The sequence below is a fragment of the Bos mutus genome, chromosome X, assembly GCF_027580195.1.
Source record: "Bos mutus isolate GX-2022 chromosome X, NWIPB_WYAK_1.1, whole genome shotgun sequence".
NCBI classification, from domain to species: Eukaryota; Metazoa; Chordata; class Mammalia; order Artiodactyla; family Bovidae; genus Bos; species Bos mutus.
The window spans coordinates 113,308,534-113,328,100 of NC_091646.1; the positions used below are offsets into that span (position 1 = coordinate 113,308,534).

General features: G+C 41.0%; 1 protein-coding gene across 4 annotated transcripts in view; it reads right to left on the minus strand.

The window, feature by feature from the left end:
* The window catches only part of MID1 (midline 1), a 401,570-nt gene that overhangs the window by 147,421 nt on the left and 234,582 nt on the right, over window positions 1-19,567 (minus strand). The window contains exon 1 of one of the 4 annotated variants that reach the window (XM_070365607.1): window positions 2,073-2,246. The exons of the other annotated variants lie outside the window; for them this stretch is intronic. The gene's annotated coding sequence lies outside the window, so the exon portion shown is untranslated. Of the gene's footprint in view, window positions 1-2,072; window positions 2,247-19,567 lie in introns of those variants that run through there. 4 annotated transcript variants of the gene reach the window in all.

Genomic DNA, 19,567 nt, shown 5'->3' on the forward strand with positions numbered 1-19,567 from the left:
ATGCATTTTAGCCACCTATAATTTTACTTTTAGGACCTCACTTTGTACAGTTCTGAAAGCCATCACCATGAGGGAAATTAATGAGTCACCAGACCAAGGAAGAAACTTGGATACCAACACTGGGTGGCCTGTGGTCAATTGTTAATATCAGGTCACTCTCAGCCACTGCCCAGATGATTTGCAAGGCACTTCCTCCATCTCTCCCCATAAATAGCTCTGGCGTATGGAAACCAAGCTTGATGTTTTACCAAAATGCAACTGAGAGGACAAACACCGTCAAAACTGCACAACGTTACACCAAGTCACCTAAAACTGGTTTGGAAAAGGAAATTCCTAAAAGTATCAGAAAAAAGAGACAGCTTTGGAAATGCTATGCATACATTTACGTCTTCAAGAGTCATAAATTTCAGAAACAGGATCAAGTCAATTTCCTGTTCTCTCTCTTCACATAAGTAATTAAGACTGAGCAGACTTACTGCCATCTGAATTTTTGCTACGGGATTCTCTCTTTTCCAGAGCCATAGGTGGAGTATTTTTTAAAGGACTGTGGAATAATGTTTTCATCTTGGATCAGCAGAAATACAGACTTTCAGAGGACTAAAAACTTGGGAATTGGAAGATACTGAAACTGAACCTCAGTTGGTGAGGCAGGATTTGCAAAAGAGACTAAACTCAGAAAGGACTTGGTCTCACGTCAGATAAATTGCATCTCCAAACCCCAAACATGATCTAACAGAAACTCAGTAAAAACTGAGAGCTCCACCCCAGATGAATTCACCACAAACCAAGTATTTTTAAAACGTAATACAAGCACTCAATATCTGCATATTCTATCCTGGTTTAGTTTTTCATTTTTGAGTTATAAATACCACACAGTAAAAACACTACCCAAATACTATTTTACTCATTAGAATCCTGGCTGATTTGAGAAGCAGGTGAGTCAGTAAATGCACAATAAAAGAGAACCATAGGATAGAAAGAGGGATCAAGGGAGCTTCAATTGAATGTAAAGGCAACCTGAAAGCCTAGAAACTGATACCACAATTTATCCCACCCCAAATTACGGCACAGAACAGTCAAAATGCAAAAAGGCTCTTAAAGCAACAGTAGAAATAATACATCGAGTAGGAACAGGTGAAAAAAGTGATCCCATAACCTTCTAAAGGTAATGCCTCTGAAGTATCACTGTGGTTAACCTCCAATCATCAGCACACAAATTCGTTCACTTCATCACAGCAGACAAGTGAGAATTTCTGCCAACCACATTGTAGGGGACCAGAGGAACTGATGGAAAAACAAAAAGTGGCATGCAGATAAGCACTGAGGCACTAGCCCCAAGCTTTAAAATAACTAATGAGGACAAGAGATGTTTTAATCAGTTCTCATTTCACCTGTATTCTAAGGGGTACTGGAGTTAAAAAATGTTTTACCTGGTACCTGAACTGAGAGTCAGGAAAGACTTTTAATTTCAGTCAACACCCACCTGGTGGAATTCATGCAAATTGAATTAATCTGTTCGCAAACCCTTTTCTGTCCATCCACGTCTGTCTAGAACTCGCTCATTTTTTAGTAATTGGATCTCCAGGACATTCTTTAAAATAATCACATACTCTCTTGCCCACACAACCTGATTAATAATGAATGAACATTCCTGAAAAGAATCACTTGGAAGCCTGGCAGATGTCTTCAGGGATATCCAGGCTTTAATGATAAAAATTAAGGAGAAATGGGAGCTAGGTCACACTGTCTGGTTATTTTAATTGAAACCCAGTCTTCCAAATTTACTTAACAGAATGCTTAAATACACCTTCTGGAGTTCATTTATACAAGCAGATAAGCAAAAAGACACAAATGACAATGCAAAAAAAAAAAAATCCTGATTTCTCCAGGAACAACTGCTTGATTCTGCCCTGTCTTAAGAGTGAAGAAACCCCCTCAACAGTCTCAGAAATGCCATTCATCCTACTGAAAGACGGATAAACAGGTTAAAAACAGGAAACAGCACAGTTGTCCAAAAGAGTTCTTTTAGCATCTCCACAGATTCTTACGAAAAGATTGCCTTGAATACCCACCAATGGACTGCACCCTAGTTCTTTTTGAAGAAACATCGCCGTAGGCAGAGGAGGGGGACCCACGAAATGACACACAGGCCACCGAGACCAGATGGTGGGTGGCAGGCAGTGCCGGAGCGGTCCTGTATGTCTGTGAGAGCGTCAACAGTGAAACACAACAGGAAAATCGACGCGACAATTCCAGGAAGGCCAGCTCCACCTCATCCACCCCGCCAGGCTTGCTGAGTTGAAGAATCAAAACTCTCTCTGGCTTTTCAAACTGCCCTTTCCTCGGACCCCGTCGTGGCTCCCCTGGGCCCTAGCCCACTCAGTGCTCATCTGAACCAAATGAAAAGGCAGCTCAGGTCAGGTCAATACCCGCTGCCTAGTCCCCCCGCCCCCAAAGCATGATTTGCGACTAGGATCTGTACCCTCACTGCTCACAGGGATCAAGAGCGGGTCAGTGTCCGACGGCTAAGCGCCGGATGCCAGCTTTGTACGCTGCCAATGGGAGTCGTGCCTGCCCACTGCCCGGGGTCACCAACGCGCACAGGACTCCCTTGCATTTTGATCCTCTCAGCCTCCTTCTGAGTACGTGATCACATTATGCTCGGGACACTGCTTTGTTATTTTTTTAACAAAAAAAGGTAATGTATTACCTTGCATCTATCTTTTGAATTAAAATACACTATCGAGAAGAAGTCTTTTTTTTTAAATGCTATATCAGGAGTCATGATCTCTTGTATAGACACAATAAAGCAGTCATTGTTTCTTTGAGAAAAGAGATCTAAATCACAATCTGTCATCCTGAGAAACAACTGAAACTATACCTATAAATATACACATATGTGCATACACTCACAAGCAAGCTTTACATATATATACACATATGTATAGATACTATATATACGTATATTGTCTACATGCATATCATATAGGCATATCATACGTGTATATGTACATACAGGAGTTAAAGCTGCTTAGTTGTGTCCGACTCTTTGTGACCCCATGGACTGTGGCCCGCCAGGCTCCTTTGTCCAAGGGATTTTCTAGGCAGGAATACTGGAGTGGGTTGCCATTCCCTTTTCCAGGGGATCTTCCCGGGCCAGAGATTGAACCTGGGTCTGCTGTACTGCAGGCATATGTACATATAATACAAACATAAACACACACACACAGCAAATCTGCGATGAGTGTCCCAGATTTCACTCTCCAGAATGGCAAAGAAAGAGTGAATCAAGAATGGAAAGTAATCTTTTAAAAGCTGATTGTCTGAAGGAAGAAAGGGAAGTTGTCTTCCCAAAAGCAAAAAAAGAAAAACCTGCCCTGCACTGCAGTTCTTTCAAGGATGTCGCTTATCACACTGCACAAGGCAAGAAATTGCAACGAAAGTAAATCATCAGGAAAGTGTAAAAAAAAAAATTAAATTAAAAACCAACATTGGTTGCAAACCTGCACAATTCAATTTATCAACCAGATATTTGGACTCAACCCAAGAAAGTTAAAGAACATTTTTTTAATGTCAAAGTCCATCAAACATTTTTTAAATTATTTTTTTGATGTCAACCATTTTTAAAACCTTAATTGAATTCATTACAATATTGCTTCTGTTTTATGTTTTTGGGTTTTTTGGCCATGAGGCATGTGGGGTATTAGCACCCTGACCAGGGATCAAACCCACAACCCCTGCATTGGAAGGTGAAGTCCTCACTACCTGACCACCAGGGAGGTCCCTGGAGAACAAAGTTGATAAGGGGCAAGCAGCAGGCAAGAACGGCTTCCCTGTGTCACCTGGGCTGCACATTGCGACAGCTACTTTCATGCCACTGCACCCCTCATGGTAAACCAAAGCACGCCTCGCATGTTTGGACATAAAAACGCAAACATACGTTTTCTAGACTTATGTCTCTACAAACCATAATTTTGTTTGTCTTTTAACAATAAACAAAAGGGTTACTCAATTTCACCTACAAATGACTTCCCAAAGGAGTCCTCACTGTCCATGGAAGGGACACATGTACATCATCCAATAGAACTGGAAAGACCTGTTCATTAAGAGATTTGAAAGGACTGCTTTTGTTAAAACAACATGAAAATTGTCAAGATTTCTCTGAGACATTTTGGCGCTGTTGTGGAAAAATTAGCCTGAGACATCAGGAAACATTTACTCTGTCCCACAAAAGCCAAGGAAAATGATAAACAACAACAAATTCTATCATCTTCTAGAGTGCACAATCTGACCACCTCAACAGGAAATTTCCCACTGTTGGGGGGACGCCGACATTTCAGTTTTTCCAGTTTATGTTAAGAAAGAAAGCATCCGGTTTTAAAGACAAATGGAACCTATTTTACACTAAATTGAAAATGACTGATGTTTTCCAGGTCTATGCTGTACTGGGTGTCAGGCAAGAATTTGGTTCTGAAGGCCGTGAGAGCAGACTTGAAAGAGGAAGAAGGGAGTGAGAATGTGTCACATTTAGTCTCCTGACAGAAATCTAAATCGAACCTTCTGGATGCGCAGGCCCAACAGTGTGGTGGTGGCAGAAATGGAGGCCACTGAGTCCTGTGAAATCAATCAGCTAAAAAGGGCTCCAATACGGCCTTTCCTAAATGCTTTTCCAAGTGTATTCAGAATACAGTAGGCACTTCCACATACATTCAGACAACTACTTCTATGTCTATATAAAATCCTATGTATACCTACAATGCAGTTAGCTTTGGATATACATGTACACACCCACACACATATGGGTATAAAAGCACCTTTGCAAAATTCCTTGGGACTTGCCAGTACTCTTCACATACCTCTTGGTCACAGCATCTGTCCTGCATGAGAAAAGACTTTCCTTCCTACATGTAAAAACAGAAACCTGTCAATAATTTCTACATGAAAAATCAAAACACACCAACTTTTAAAAGTGACCCCCAAAATCTGTCACTCATATCTCAAAGAGGTGACCCCAAAATGAGCAAAACCATTTAAGAGGTCTAGTCTCTGAAGGACAAGACCAGTGGAGCTGGATTTTTGCAAGAAAATTCTACCTAGAAAAACCCTTGCCCCTTGTACACTCTCCCCTTCCCGCAACTTATCACCAGGAGGAAAATGTATGAGTAGATAGGTGTGGATGATGGCCAGTATGGCAATGCCCAACTTTTCTCTTAGGTTCGAGGACATGACAGGCACAGCTGTGTCCTCAGGTAATGACAACGTTACACAGTAACTAATTCTTATTCTAAGAATAGATACGGGAATTATCTCCAATATCATAGTTTCTCTTCTCAACGGAAATTGCTTTTACTCTCCACTTCAAAGTCAGCCATACACAAAATCCTTGTGTTCACGTGACCCTGAAGCCACTTTGCGATCTTAAAAAATAAAGAAAAGTAACCCTCCTTTACAACTCCTGGTTAACTCTTATAAAGAACATGTTTTCAATACTTCCCGTGATCACTCAAGCCCTACAGTCAGGGAATGAAGTCTTTTTTTTTTTTTTTTAAGGCAACAGAAAGAGGAGGGACTCTTTTGTTCTGAATTGTTATTGTAAAGCACCACATGAGACAGACAGGGAACATGGGAACAGGGCATTGAAAAGGACAAGAGGGCTGACAAACGAAAACAGGATATTAAGAACAGTGTCGGAACTGGGTGTCCCTACAGAACAAAGGCGGGAGGCTTCTTGGGAGAAATTTGAGCACAAATACCTTGAATCAATTTCAGTACTAATAGATGAACTAGTTTTCCAGGCAGCAAGAAATCTTTAAGTCTGGGGCAGTAAAATTAGGTTATCATTAATACACACACACAAACACACACACACACACACAGTTTTAAAGTATAAAATTAAAACTGCTTTAAATCACACTAATCACTCCCCTTTCAAACCATGATCCACTTAAAATTTTTAGATCTATATTTTGCCCCATCTGAAACAAAATACTCTTTTTTGTGTTAGATAGCTGAGCTAACAGCAAATATTCGTAAGAAAATCAAATTTTTCTTACAAAAAAAAAATAGAAAAAAGTCTCCGTTCAGAGCATGCTCTTACACTTTAAAGATAACCTTTACATAGAGCTTTCCAGAACTCCCAGAGAAGCTAAGGTTCTACTTTGAGTAACAATCACTGCAGCTAACTCGCTAGCATTAACAGAACAGCCAGGTTTTGTCAAGTTATGCTTTTATCATCTTATACTTTTCTTCAAATGCAAATTCTGCTAAAGATATTAGTAGAATGATACACTTAATAAGATCATCGGTGTTTAGTTTAATGGACTTACATAATAAGAATGATTATTGTTATTATTGCAGTTTCTAAGCTGAAGGGGTTCAGAACAGTAAATAATATATCCTATCTGACATTGTAGCTAAAATTGCAGGCTTTTTTTTTCCTCTTCTCTATATTTGCCTTGTATTCTTCTTTTTCCTTTTCCCCATTCTTTCCTTCTATTGTGAGATGAGTTGTTGTTGTTCAGTTGCTAAGTTGTGTTCACCTCTTTGCAAACCCATGAGAGAGGAACCTAATAGGCTTTCCTCTTTTAGACCATGCATTTCATCCACCTTTCTCTTTGATGAGCTGTCAGAAAGCCCCAGTTTGAGATGAGGCCATCGGTGTGATGTTGTACAGAGAAATGGGTCCCTCAAAATCCAATAAACCTGAGTTCAAACTCTGCATGCACCATTTCCTAGCAGAGGTGGATAGGAGCCAGCTACCCAATGGACCTTACATTCACAGAGCCATTTCATATTTTTCTAGAACTTTCTTATTGAAGGGTCCTTTGAAAATTAAGTGAAACAAAGTCTTAAAAGTGCCTGGCAAAACTGTACCTTTCATACCCTCCTCCCCTTCTTGTCCTGAATCACCTCTTCCCATTCTTCTTTCAATACACAAATGATCTTTTTTTTTTTTTTTTCCATTGGAAATCTCTTCAAACCATGTTTGGAAGCAGGAAGGCTACTGATTCATTTATTCATTGAATAACATTCATGGAGTATCTTACATGAAGGAAGAGTCTATGAGTAATAAATTAGCATTCCTAGTATTACAGTAGTCACTCTGTAATCATCTTCATACAGACAATGTCGATTTCCTAGACTTGGACATACCTCTATTTATCACCACTGGATTGCCTACCACGGTCTTGAGGCTGCAGTTCTCTGCTCCTCAGGGAAGGGTTCTATGTCCCACATGGATCCCTTGCCAGAATTTTTGATTTTGCAGGAAATAAAGGACCTTGGCACAGGGTGGGGCATGGGGGACCATCAAGAACAGTGAAGGGTTTCAAGCTACCTGCAAGCTAGTCAGTTAGCCTCCTGAAAAGCACTGGCAGAAGACACGAGAGTCCCGAATTAGACAAACAACATTTCTGAGTCAGGGCCCAGGGAGCAGCGTGTGTTTCCTGTTCACAAGTCACCAAGTCCCATGGAGCGGCAGCCTAGGCATAAGTGACACACACAAGGGTTTACATTTCAGCTGAGCAAGCCCAAGCTTTGGAAACCTGCATCTTTGATAATGGACTGCAAGCAAACAAGCCCAGCATCTGCCCTGGAGGGTGTCATGTTCTTTATTACAATGGGCAACAATCCTGCTTTCTACCCTGGGGGGAGATGTTTTCTTTCAACCTTTGAAGGCTATTCATTGTACAAAAATCCTTAGAAAGATAGCCTGGAACAAAGGCAGTCAGCACCTCAGCTAACGAGGGGTACAGAACCATAAGAAAGCCATGAAGAATTATTCCCCAAGAAACGCTTCCATCTCCTCCTGGAGATGTGGTCAGTAGTGGTCCCAAGAATTGAGATCACCACTGGGCCTTCTAGCAGTGATGGCAGAGGCAGCGATTGCTGCTCTTCAGTCACCAAGTCATGTCCGACCCTGCGATTTCATGGACTGCAGCACGCCAGGCTTCCCTGTTCCGCACCAACTCCTGGAGTTTGCCCAAGTTCATGTCCATTGAATCAGAGATGTCATCCAACCATCTTGTCCTCTCTAGCCAGCTAACTTGACACAAATGACTCCTGTACCATGGAAGACCAGAAGTAAGAGGAGCTCACAAGACAGTGTTCCATGTCTTTTATCCCCACCATCCTCTAAGGTCAGCTGACACCAGGAAAACTGGCAGAGAGCAGGTAAGCCCCACCTATAGGTTTTGCCCAGTGTGTGTGAGCATACTCAGTTGTGACTGACTCTTTGAGACCCATGGACTGTAGCCTGTCAGGCTCCTCTGTCCATGGAGTTTTCCGGGCAAGAATACTAGAGCAGGTTGCCATTTCCTACTCCAGGGGATCTTCCCAACCCAAGGACTGAAGCCAGTGTCTCTTGTGTCTCTTCTGCATTGGCAGGTGGATTCTTTACCACTGCAGGACCTGGGAAGCCCAAACAGACTTTTTCATTAATCCTTAATAACTTCCTCATTCATCCCAAATCAGCCTTTATCTGGTCTAGAACTTCAACTCTTCCCTACTCTTAACCTAAACTCATTTTAAGAGATTGGAAGAGTAAGCTAGTTTTATACTTTTATGACATTAGGAATCCTTTATGTACATTCACTTGGCTTTCTTTAAGCATTAAAAAAATTCTTTTAAAATGATTTTGTAGCACACCCAGAGAGAAAGTCATTTCTCTTGATTATTTTTTTCATCAATGGGTATTTCTGAGGTTTTGCTGTGTACTAGGCACTGATGGGGCCCTGGGAATGCACTAGTGAATGTGGCACCAAAGGTATACCCTGGGAGAAGCTGAATTTTAATGAGGTAGACTTAAAATAAACTGGGAAACTGGTGAGAAAACCTGGTAATTTCAAGGAACCATACATAAAACAAAGGAAACGGAAAGGATGACTTGCTAGAAGGCAGAGGGGTGAGTGCAGGTCAGCTTTAGCTAAGGAGTTATTTCTGTTCAGATCTGTGGAGGCTTTTGGCTGATATTTTGTCTTTTTCCTCTGCCAGTAAACAAGCAAAGAACATCTTGATTTCAGGATAAAACTTTCCAGCGTTTGACCAGAGACTTGTGATTCAGTCTCTCAGGCTGTTAAATATTTAGTTTCAGATTTCCTTAAGGAATGATCTCTTTTTCAAGGACATTAAAGTCCAACTCTGACTATTTCTAACATAAAAAGACAAAATGATAAATTATGGGAATCAGTGACCTCTTTGTTTACTTGGGCAAGGCCATTTGAGAGAGGAAAGTCGCCATCACACAGTGGACCAAAAAAAAAAAAAAACCAATAACAGGAACTACGGTACTTAGAATTCCCTGAATGTCTGAGTGTTTAGTGGCAGGATATTAACTCAAAGTTGAAAGAAACCATGGACACGCAGTTAGGGTTACACAGAAGGGTGTGAAGGAAATTGAGACGTTTCAGGACTCATTGGTTTTCTCTGGTCTTACCTGTTTTTGTCTCTCTAGAAGAAATTTCAGAAAGGAAAGGAAAGAAGTAGGCAAACAGCACAGGGGAAATGAACAGCCAGGGCTTCATGACTGAAGGATCAAAGAATTAATACTAAATGGTCCCAGTGCCTGAGAGCTCTGTTGGGGTCTTGCTGACAATAAGGGCATTAACAAAAGGTATCTCAACAGAAAGAAACTCACTGGCTAGGGAGAATTGGAATGGCCGTCAGATCATGATCATCAGAGCTCATCTCTTCAAGAAGAGGCCAGAAGGGAGATGACTACAGACGGAACTCTCATGAGAGAAAAAGAGCTGCTACTGTGGCTGCAGCAGAAACCAAGGCAAGGGTCTGGGGAGTCTGGGTGGTGGGTGCAGACCACTCTACCTGGAAGCACACAAGGTTTAGGAGAGGACAGAGTGGCGGGCAGAGAGGGGGTTATGTAGCCAGCAATTCTCAGACAGTGTGTTATCCCCACCCCAAAGACTTTTTGGCCTAAAAGCCAAGATTTAAACTCTTTACAGCTTGATAGTTGTGCACAAAATTATGTAAAGTATATACATATTTGTGATCCATATGAAAACAAATCCTATAAATGCTATCAGGCTTCTAACAACTCTTCCAAAATTCTCTCAAGGCCGGTGAAACTCTGAGATTTTTCTTGCATTATCAAAATAGGTTTCCTTGTCCTATTTCAGAGAGAGATGATAAATGTGATTTATAAAATGGGAACTCACTATATTACCCTGGAAATAATGTCAAATGCTGTGATCTTAGGGTCTTGTTTGTTTGTGCTTTAGGATTATGTGACTCTTAAAGGGGGGAAAAAAAGGTCCATTTTAAGCTAATAAGTGTGCATTTCATCTTGCACATTTTATCTTTTCATTAGATCAAATTTTCTAAGAAGCTGGCTTTTTGAATATAAGATAAGGTGACATTTCAAGGGGTCAGTACTTGAGGTGCAACCTAGGGCTTAAAAATTCACTTATGATAAAACGTCTAGCTTTGAGAACAGTGACCTTTCCAGGTGGCTAAGCTATCTTCAAGTGGTGATATATTTCTTTTGAAAATAAATACAAAATAATTTTTGCTGTCTGATTTATCAGCTTTATGGTAAGGACTGCTGGCTTGTTATGTAGTTTCCTTATTTAAATCAACAGACACCGGATTCAGGGCACGGCTCCAAACAGTTCTGCCTGTTGTCTACATCTATTCATTCTATTACAAATTCCACCAAGTGACTCTCCCTGGTGAATGGATGCAAGTATTCCATTTCGCAACTCTATTCATTTTCTTCCTTAGACTACAGATTGGAAAATCGCTCACTCCTGGGGTGCTGAGCAATAGGTGAAAGGCGAGGGCAGGGTGACTTTCCAGAAAGGTGCTTTGTTGTGTCCGAGTCAATGCCAGGCAAGCTCCCCTCAATATCAATGGCTAAAACATCACAGTCCAAAGAGAGGTGCCCAGCATCCCGTGCCCACCCCAGCCTAGCAGCATCCAGAGGCAATTCTTTGCATGGGTGCTTCTTCATCATGATCCTGACTGGCAGCTCTGAGGATTAAACTCAGGTCCTTTATGCACATTAGCCCCCTGGAGTGTTGAACTCCAAAACCTCTATTTTTCTCCCCTGAGTCTACCCTGTATCTCACAAAACCCTACTTAGCCACTGTGGTATGCAGCTTTTCTCATTCTGAGTTATCAAAAGAAAACACAACAAAACACCAGACCCTACAACAATTTGCTGGAGATGGTAATGATGGCTTGTTTGGGGTAGAGTGTGTCAATCCCAAGTTCTTTCAGAGCTGAGACTTGGGAACCCATTTCCCTCTTTATCATTAAGACTTCGCATTCTCATCAGAAGAGTCCTGCTAACAATGACACCAACAATCAACTGGCTGAATAAAATCTGTGGGTTTTGTGTGTGTACACATATACCCATTAAAAAAAAGGGACCTCAAAATCAGTGAATGAAAATCAAGACCAGCGTCTTCTTAATCAAGCAGAATTTCCTGCTTAGTGACTGCATTAAAAAAAAAGACCATCTGGCCTCTGTGCTACTTGAGGGCTTTCACTCCTTATTTCCTGGTTATCTTTAGCAAAACATTCCAATTTCACTTATAAATTCTTTTTACCATGATGCCATTTCCTTCTGTGTACTACTTCAAGAAACAGAGATGAAAACATTGTTCTGTCTCGAAAAAAATACTCCTCGATTCTAAATGGCAGGTTTGAAAGGGAAAAAGTATACTTGGGAGAGAAAGATCGAAGTCAAGTCATAGTGAAAGCATTATCTACTCATATTTCTCTAAACATAAACAGTGCTGCCAGGGAGCTCTGCTTCTATCTCTCTACATACAGATTATAGATATCAATGTAGATGGATAGATATTAATAGTAGTAATTAAAATCCCAAACCAAAAAGCCACCACTATCCTGCTCATTCGAGGTACTCATTGTCCTTAAGCACTCTGCAAGAAATAAATCAGAAAATGGAAGGTGCAAGCCATCATATATAGAAGAGATAAACAACCAGGTCCTACTGCATAGCATAGGCAACTATATCCAGTATTCCGTGATAAATTATAATGAAAAAGGATATGAAAAAGAAAGTATAAATAAACAACAATCACTGTGTTTTACAGCAGAAATTAACACAACATTGGAAATCAACTATATTTCAATACAACACGTTTTAAAAAAAGAACATGGAATTCACATCTGCATGGGAAGCAAGACTACAATAAAAGTACAGTCAAACTCCAAGTAATTGAAATTCTCTGGAAATAGAAGAGTTCCGGTTAATTTAATTTTCTGGTTAACTGAACTCCAAACAGAAACCTTTTTTAGAAAAAAGTCCTGTCGAAACATTCCTAAAATGCTTGAGTCCAATTTACTTGCATAACTTACAAACTGTATCCTGAATCAATTGGAAGATTCTTAGGTAATCCCAAATTTCATTGTTCCTTATGATTATTATTATAAAAAGATCTTTTTTCCCCTTTAATAGTAAATAGAGAAGATTTAAGAGATTGAAGTTGAATGTATATTTGTATCCAAGACAATCAATTTTCACATTAATCCAAAATGTTGCTTTTTTTTCTTTGGATCTCTTGGAAAAGTATAATATAGAAAATTGTGGTTAATAGGTTGAATTCTTTTGGCAAAATTCGGGTAAGTTAAGGTTTTTGCATGTTTTCATGCCAAAGGAAACTGGCAAAAATTCTTCCTTCTCTCCCTGATGTTCAATAAGTATAAAAAATAATTTTAATATAGTGCTTTCAATCAATTTTATTAACATATATTAAAAGACCACATAAATTCCTTTGATGGATATATTTAAACTCACTGAGAAAGCACTAGGATTTAGGTTCCACAATGGAACAAAATGGCAGCTCAAAACTGGTCCCAAACGGCCCTCCACAATGTGGTCACCACCAGTCCAGGCCTCACCCCAATTTCCCACACAACTCTACACCACGCCACCTCAACCTACAAATAATACCACCATACTGAACCAAATCACCACCCTACAGAAAGAGACCTCTCGTCTTACATCAGGCTTCCTGCCCTTTGTTGAAATTATCTTAGAAGGAATTTTCCTGCATTGGGTAGGAGATTGGAAAATGTCAGCTAAGATCATTTCCAATCCCAGATGCTCTACACTGAGTGGGAAGATAAGACTGGGCTCATGCTCCTCCCTCCCTCTCCCCTTCCCTCTCCTTTTCTTTCTCTGACCTCACACCTTTGGGGAGAAGGAAGAGGCATTATCATGCACTTATTGTCAAAGCAGCACTAGGCAAAACCTAAAGCATACTGACATCCTATTATTTGTCAGAAACTCTGTTAATTACTGGGCTCATAGGGTGTTTTTTCCATTAATTTTTATTGGAGTAGAGTTGCTTTACAATGTTGTATCAGTTTTTGCTGTACAGCAAAGTGAATCAGCTATACATACACATATATCTCCTCTTTTTTGGACTTCCTTCCCATTTAGGTCACCAAAGATCACTGAGTAGAGTTCCCTGTGCTCTACAGAAGGCTATTATTATTTATCTATTTTATACATAGTACCATATACATGTCAATCACACAATGATTTTTGTAAAGGTTTCTATAAAGGACTGAATGAAGCTGAAGAGATCAGCCACACCTCACTCATGGAGCTACAGAACATATCCTTATAGGTAGATCAATGATGCCAAAATAGTGACAGTGTTTTGAAAATGGTATAGTCATTAAACCCTAAAAGAGTTTACTGTAAGGCATAAATATACTCATTACGTGTTACTTTTACCAACTAATATGTCTTTGGCACAAATATATTGAGTATATACTGAGGACATGTACACTGAGTAAATGTATTTTAGATCCCAACCTGCAACTCAGTGGAGACTTTGCCCATGATCAGTGGGATTTTCTTCTTGCTCATTTTGCCTTTCTATCTATACTGTCTTCTCTCAGTATCTTTTTACCAAGGCTTGCATTGAAGAAGGGTCCTAATACCCAAAACCTAAGAACATTCCCGTCCCCCAAGGGCCCCTCAAGGAATACTACAGACCTAAAACCTTGGAGAGCTCTGCAGAAACTTTCTAAACTGGGATGTTTGTACAGCAATTATACTCCAAAAAGAAAAAGTAAACTGGGATACTCAAAAGCAGTGTTAAGGAACCCGAGGGCAATTCGGCTCATTGCATTTAAAACCGACAAACACTCTTCCAGCTCATTTGTGGAAGCGGCATCAGGAAGTCCTGTAGACTGTTACCATGCATCTACACGCAAAGTTATTCTTTCATTAAATACTTAAATGGCTTCCTTAGAACAGGGCAGAAAGGTCTCATGATGCCTTACTTAGCTATTTTATTATACCCTGATATTTTGGGAACCTGATGAAGGAGCCGACTCACTGGAGAAGACCCTGATGCTGAGAAAGATTGAGGGCAAGAGGAGAAGGGGGCAGCAAAGGATGAGATAGCGGGGTGGCATCACCAACTCAATGGACATGAGTCTGAGCAAACTTGATAAAATGGACATGAGTTTGAGCAAACTCATGGTGAAGGACTCATGCTGCAGTCCATGGGGTTGTAAAGAGTAGGACATGACTGAGCAACTGAACAACACCAAACCCTGATGGACAGGGTCCTTGTACTGATTCCTCTGTACAAAGAACATCTGTAAAAGGAAATAACTTAATGAAATAACATTTATGTGGGGGGGCTGGAGACTTCAAGACAACAATAAAGAATGCATTAATACACCTAACACCCAAATGTCTGACAGGTAATGCAATTTACAGAGGGTTTCTGTTGAGCTTCCTTTTTTCTTCCATTCCCTCACATACACATTACTGGCATGTTTTATAGTTCAGACAGTAAAGAATCTGCCTGCAATGGAGGAGACTTAGGTTCAGTCCCAGGGTTGGAAAGATCTCTTGGAGAAGGGAATGGCAACCCACTCCAGTATTTTTGCCTGGAGCATCCCATGGACAGAGGAGCCTGGCAGGCTATAGTCCATGGGGTCACAAAGAATCGGACATAACTGAATGACTAATACTTTATATAAATTGTCTCTAATCCCTAAATAGTCTGTATCATTTCCCCCATTTTGCAGATGGGGAAACTGAGGCTCAGAATTATGGCGTCTTGCCCCAGGCCACCCCTGGAGGAGGGGAATGCACTCCAGTATTCTTGCCTGGAGAATCCCCACGGACAGAGGTGCCTAGTGGGCTAAAGAGTACAGGGTCGCAAAGAGCCGGACATGCCTGAGTGACTAAGCACACAGCACACAGCCCGGGGCCACACAGCTGGCAGAGGGCAGAGTCCAGTTTAGAATCTGGATTTTTCTGACTCAAAAGACTGCTTTCCTCAGGAACATACTACTGCTACATCCACCAGGAGTTGGAAGTTTCTGATGTATAAATGTAAAGAAAATTTGGATGCTGTAAATTCGGGTAGTGCTTCAACTACTTCTGAACTTAAATAAAAGAAGACTAATACTTATGCAGTGGTCATGTGTCCTCACCAATTTCACAAGCTAAGCACTCCCTAGTCTCCCTGAGAAGGACTGACATCTGGATCATATTGGCAAGTGGATGCTTTAAACATGAGAGAAAATTAGGACAAAACCTAACACTGAATTACTTCCACCAGCTCGCTCACCAGTATCTCCCCAACTACTCATTTCTAATGTATAACCAGCTTGTCATCCATCCTTTCTAAGCAGTGAACAATGGCTTTGACCTCCCAGTTAGCAAGTTCACAGGAGAAATATATCAGTTATAATTAATGTTTACTAGAATAAATGTAAATATTTAAAAACACGCAAATGTTCTAAGCACATGTGATTTCCATTTTATTTTATGAAACACGAAAAATCCACTTGTCCATCCCATTAATTATAACCTACTCTCAGCCCTGACCTGCACATAATTCCCTCTGATGTAAATTGGAACAAGGTGCTCAGAATGGAAGCAGCCTATAACTCCAAGTGGGCTACAAAATGTCAAGTTCCCAAACCTGTCAAAAGTTTAACCTGACATTTTGCTAAGATTAGGAGCAGTTGATGAGTTTAAAAAGAGGGCTTAAAAACTCACCACAGTTAAATCCTACAGTAAGTCCTGAAATACCCAAAATAAACAGGACTAAGGGGACTCTGGGGATACCAAAACCTGGTGAGGAGAGAAGAAATACTCCCTTGTAGGTGGTATTTCTCTGCAGAAAATAATGTACATGCATTCAAGCAGAAATAAGAAGAAAACAACAATCAACTTGGAGGCACAAGGCCCTCTTGAGAGCTAAAGGAGTCATGTGGACCATGCAAAAAATTTTTCTTTCTGCTAACATGTGGATGATCCTGCCCACTCACTTTAAATGTTGAAAGCAAAAAAAAAAAAAAAAAAAGAAGGGTGAACCCTTCTCTAATAATACTTTTCTTGACACAACTGTGAGATGAATTCATTTATAAAATTCCCCCAAAGCAAAATGCCTGGAGGAGAATGTAACCACTAAGAAGTGGCATTTGGTAGATCAATCTCCCCAGCCAGTTTTCTATACATCTTATCCACAAAAATGGAATCATACTTCACATTTGATTTTGCAAGTTGTTACATTAAATATAAAATATTGGGTGACTTTTCATGTTTAGAGATTCTTATGATTCCTCAGGATTAATCTTAAGTATGTTTTAGTATTATTGCCAAATGCCAACTCAAATAGACCATGAATACTGAAGATTTAATAAATATTAAAAACTGAGCAATTTCCTTTTTCCCATTACAACATGCACTGTCAGCGAGAGAGGTACTGTCCCCAGGAAAGAAAATTAGTTCTTAGCAGCAAAAAATCTTCTACTTTTTATGGACAAATCACAGATATGTAAATAGACATACAATATAGTTGTAGTGTTAAAATTTCATGGAGGGGGAAATTAGGAAAACATGCTTGAAAAGGCTCCATGGTGGATTAGTAATGAAAAGAGGTTGTGAAACACTGTACCACACCATCAGGCTTGTAAATGGGGACCTTTACATTGCTGGAATTCAAAAATGAATTTTTCCATTTTAAAGGTCTCACCCTTGAATGAAATCTGCCCATTTCTAAGTTGGAGAAAATGAGGTTCCAAGAAGCAGATTTTTTGAGAGCTGATTTTTGGGGTACACTTATGGTCAGCTCATATTATATGTGCCATGTTGGGGGACATGATGCTTTGAAGACAGATGGAGAAGGAAATGGCAACCCACTCCAGAATTCTTGCCTGGAGAGTCCCAAGGACAGGGGAGCCTGGTGGGCTGCTGTCTATGGGGTCGCACAGAGTCGGACACGACTGAAGCGACTTAGCAGCAGCAGCAGGACATATCACATCTGAAAGGCCTAGGATCATTTCAACATTTCAACATTTATGAGCTCTTGCTCTGTGCTGCCCTCTTGTGCTATCTGGGCCTCCAATATGTCTCTTCCCAACAACCCTGAGATGCACCAAACTGATGGACCCTCTGGGTGTTTCATGGCACCCACATCCAGGAGGCAGTCATACAAAGAACGCTCAAAGACACAGATTTCCATACAGGAAGAAGCAAGTGTCGGGGCAGAAGGAAAAGTTACAGTGCTTCTCACCTGCCCTTTAACCCTGGGAGAGAGTGGACTGACTTTTATCAGAGGCAACACAGCTTCAGTTCAGTTCAGTTCAGTTCATTTTGCTCAGTCGTGTCCAACTCTTTGCAACCCCATGAATCGCAGCACGCCAGGCCTCCCTGTCCATCACCAACTCCAGGAGTTTACCCAAACTCATATCCATCGAGTTGGTGATGCCATCCAGCCATCTCATCCTCTGCTGTCCCCTTCTCCTCCTGCCCCCAATCCCTCCCAGCATCAGGGTCTTTTCCAATGAGTCAGCTCTTCGCATCAAGTAGCCAAAGTACTGGAGTTTCAGCTTCAGCATCAGTCCTTCCAATCAAACACCCAGGATTGATCTCCTTTAGGATGGACTGGTCGGATCTCCTTGCAGTCCAAGGGACTCTCAAGAGTCTTCTCCAACACCACAGTTCAAAAGCATCAATTCTTTGGCACAGCTTACAAAGGAGTAAAGTAGGAGATGAAAACCTTCGTCATTTTCTGTGGGAGGCAGAATGCTGGAAATGGTGGCCAAAGATGTCTGCCTTAATCCCCAGAACCTAGGGCCATGAGATATCTCCCCTGGTTGTGTTGTGTTATAAGCACAGTTGACATCAGGGGAAGGAGATGATCCAGATGGGCCTGACCTGACCACACGGGCCCTTAAAAGCTGAGAGATTTTTCAATTCAAGAGTGGAAGAGGAATTTAGAGAGGTCCTAAGTATGTGAAAGATTAACAGTGCCATTGCTGCTTTGAGAATGAATGGCCATGTGAGAAGGAACATAGGTGCCCCCTAGGAAGAAAGAGTGGACCCCACCTGACAGCTGTCAAGGAAATGGAGAGTTCAGTTCTTCAGCTGCAAGAAAATGAATTCTACCAACAACCGGAGTGACCCTGGCAGGAGATTCTTCCCCAGGGCCTCCAGATGAGAGCCTAGCATGGCCAACACCTTGATTTCAGGTTCATGAGACCCTGAGCAGAGAACACAGCAGGCCATCCAGACCTGTGACCTACAAAACCAAGAGCTAACAAATAGGTGTGATTTTAACCCTTAAATTTGTGGTAATTTGTTACACAGCCATAGTAAGCTAATACACTTTTCTCTACAATCATACCAACAAATGGCATCCTTGCAACAATTGTCTCCTAGGTCACAGACCCTGGTCAATAACAACCATTTCAAATACAGCTTCCAATCTTGGGTCTCATGCCGACCATCTCAACCCTCTGAGAATCAATCCTGCAACTCAAGTCTTAGCTCTTGATCCCTGCTCTGATCAACTGTCCTTTAGGAAGATTTTCATTACCTTCCAGATAATGATCAAGTATCAAGTTCTCAGTGCTCACCTGTCTTCCTACCCTCTACTACCTGGTTAACTAAATGCTCAGCATCTTCGCCATCTCATGCATCCATCTGATGTATTTCACTCCAATTGTCTTTTAGCTGCTTAGAACTTTTTTTCCTACATCTAGAATGTTTCATCTATCTCACTAAGTCCCCAATGACTTCATTCTCCTATAATGGGTTGCTCAAAGGATTATGTAAGAAGTTAAGTGGAAGTCAGAATACTCGTCGATGCCTTCATTTGCCTAAATTTTCTGTAGGAAAAACAGAAGCAGTGACTGTTAAGTCATATGGTAAGGTACAAAGAGAAGGAAAGAGATTAGGCAACATTAGTGTCTGAACTTGAAGCTCTCCCAGTACAGACAGCCCTCAGTATCTGAGGGGGACTGGTTCTAGGGCTCTGGCAGACACTAGAATCCACAGACGCTCAAGCCTCTAAACACCAATTTTTTGCACATAACCTACTGTACGACCTATGATATACTTTAAATCATCTCTAGATTACTTATATGGAGAAGGCACTGGCACCCCACTCCAGTACTCTTGCCTGGAAAATCCCATGGACGGAGGAGCCTGGTAGGCTGCAGTCCATGGGGTGGCTAGGAGTCGGACATGACTGAGCAACTTCACTTTCACTTTTCACTTTCCTGCATTGGAGAAGGAAATGGCAACCCACTCCAGTGT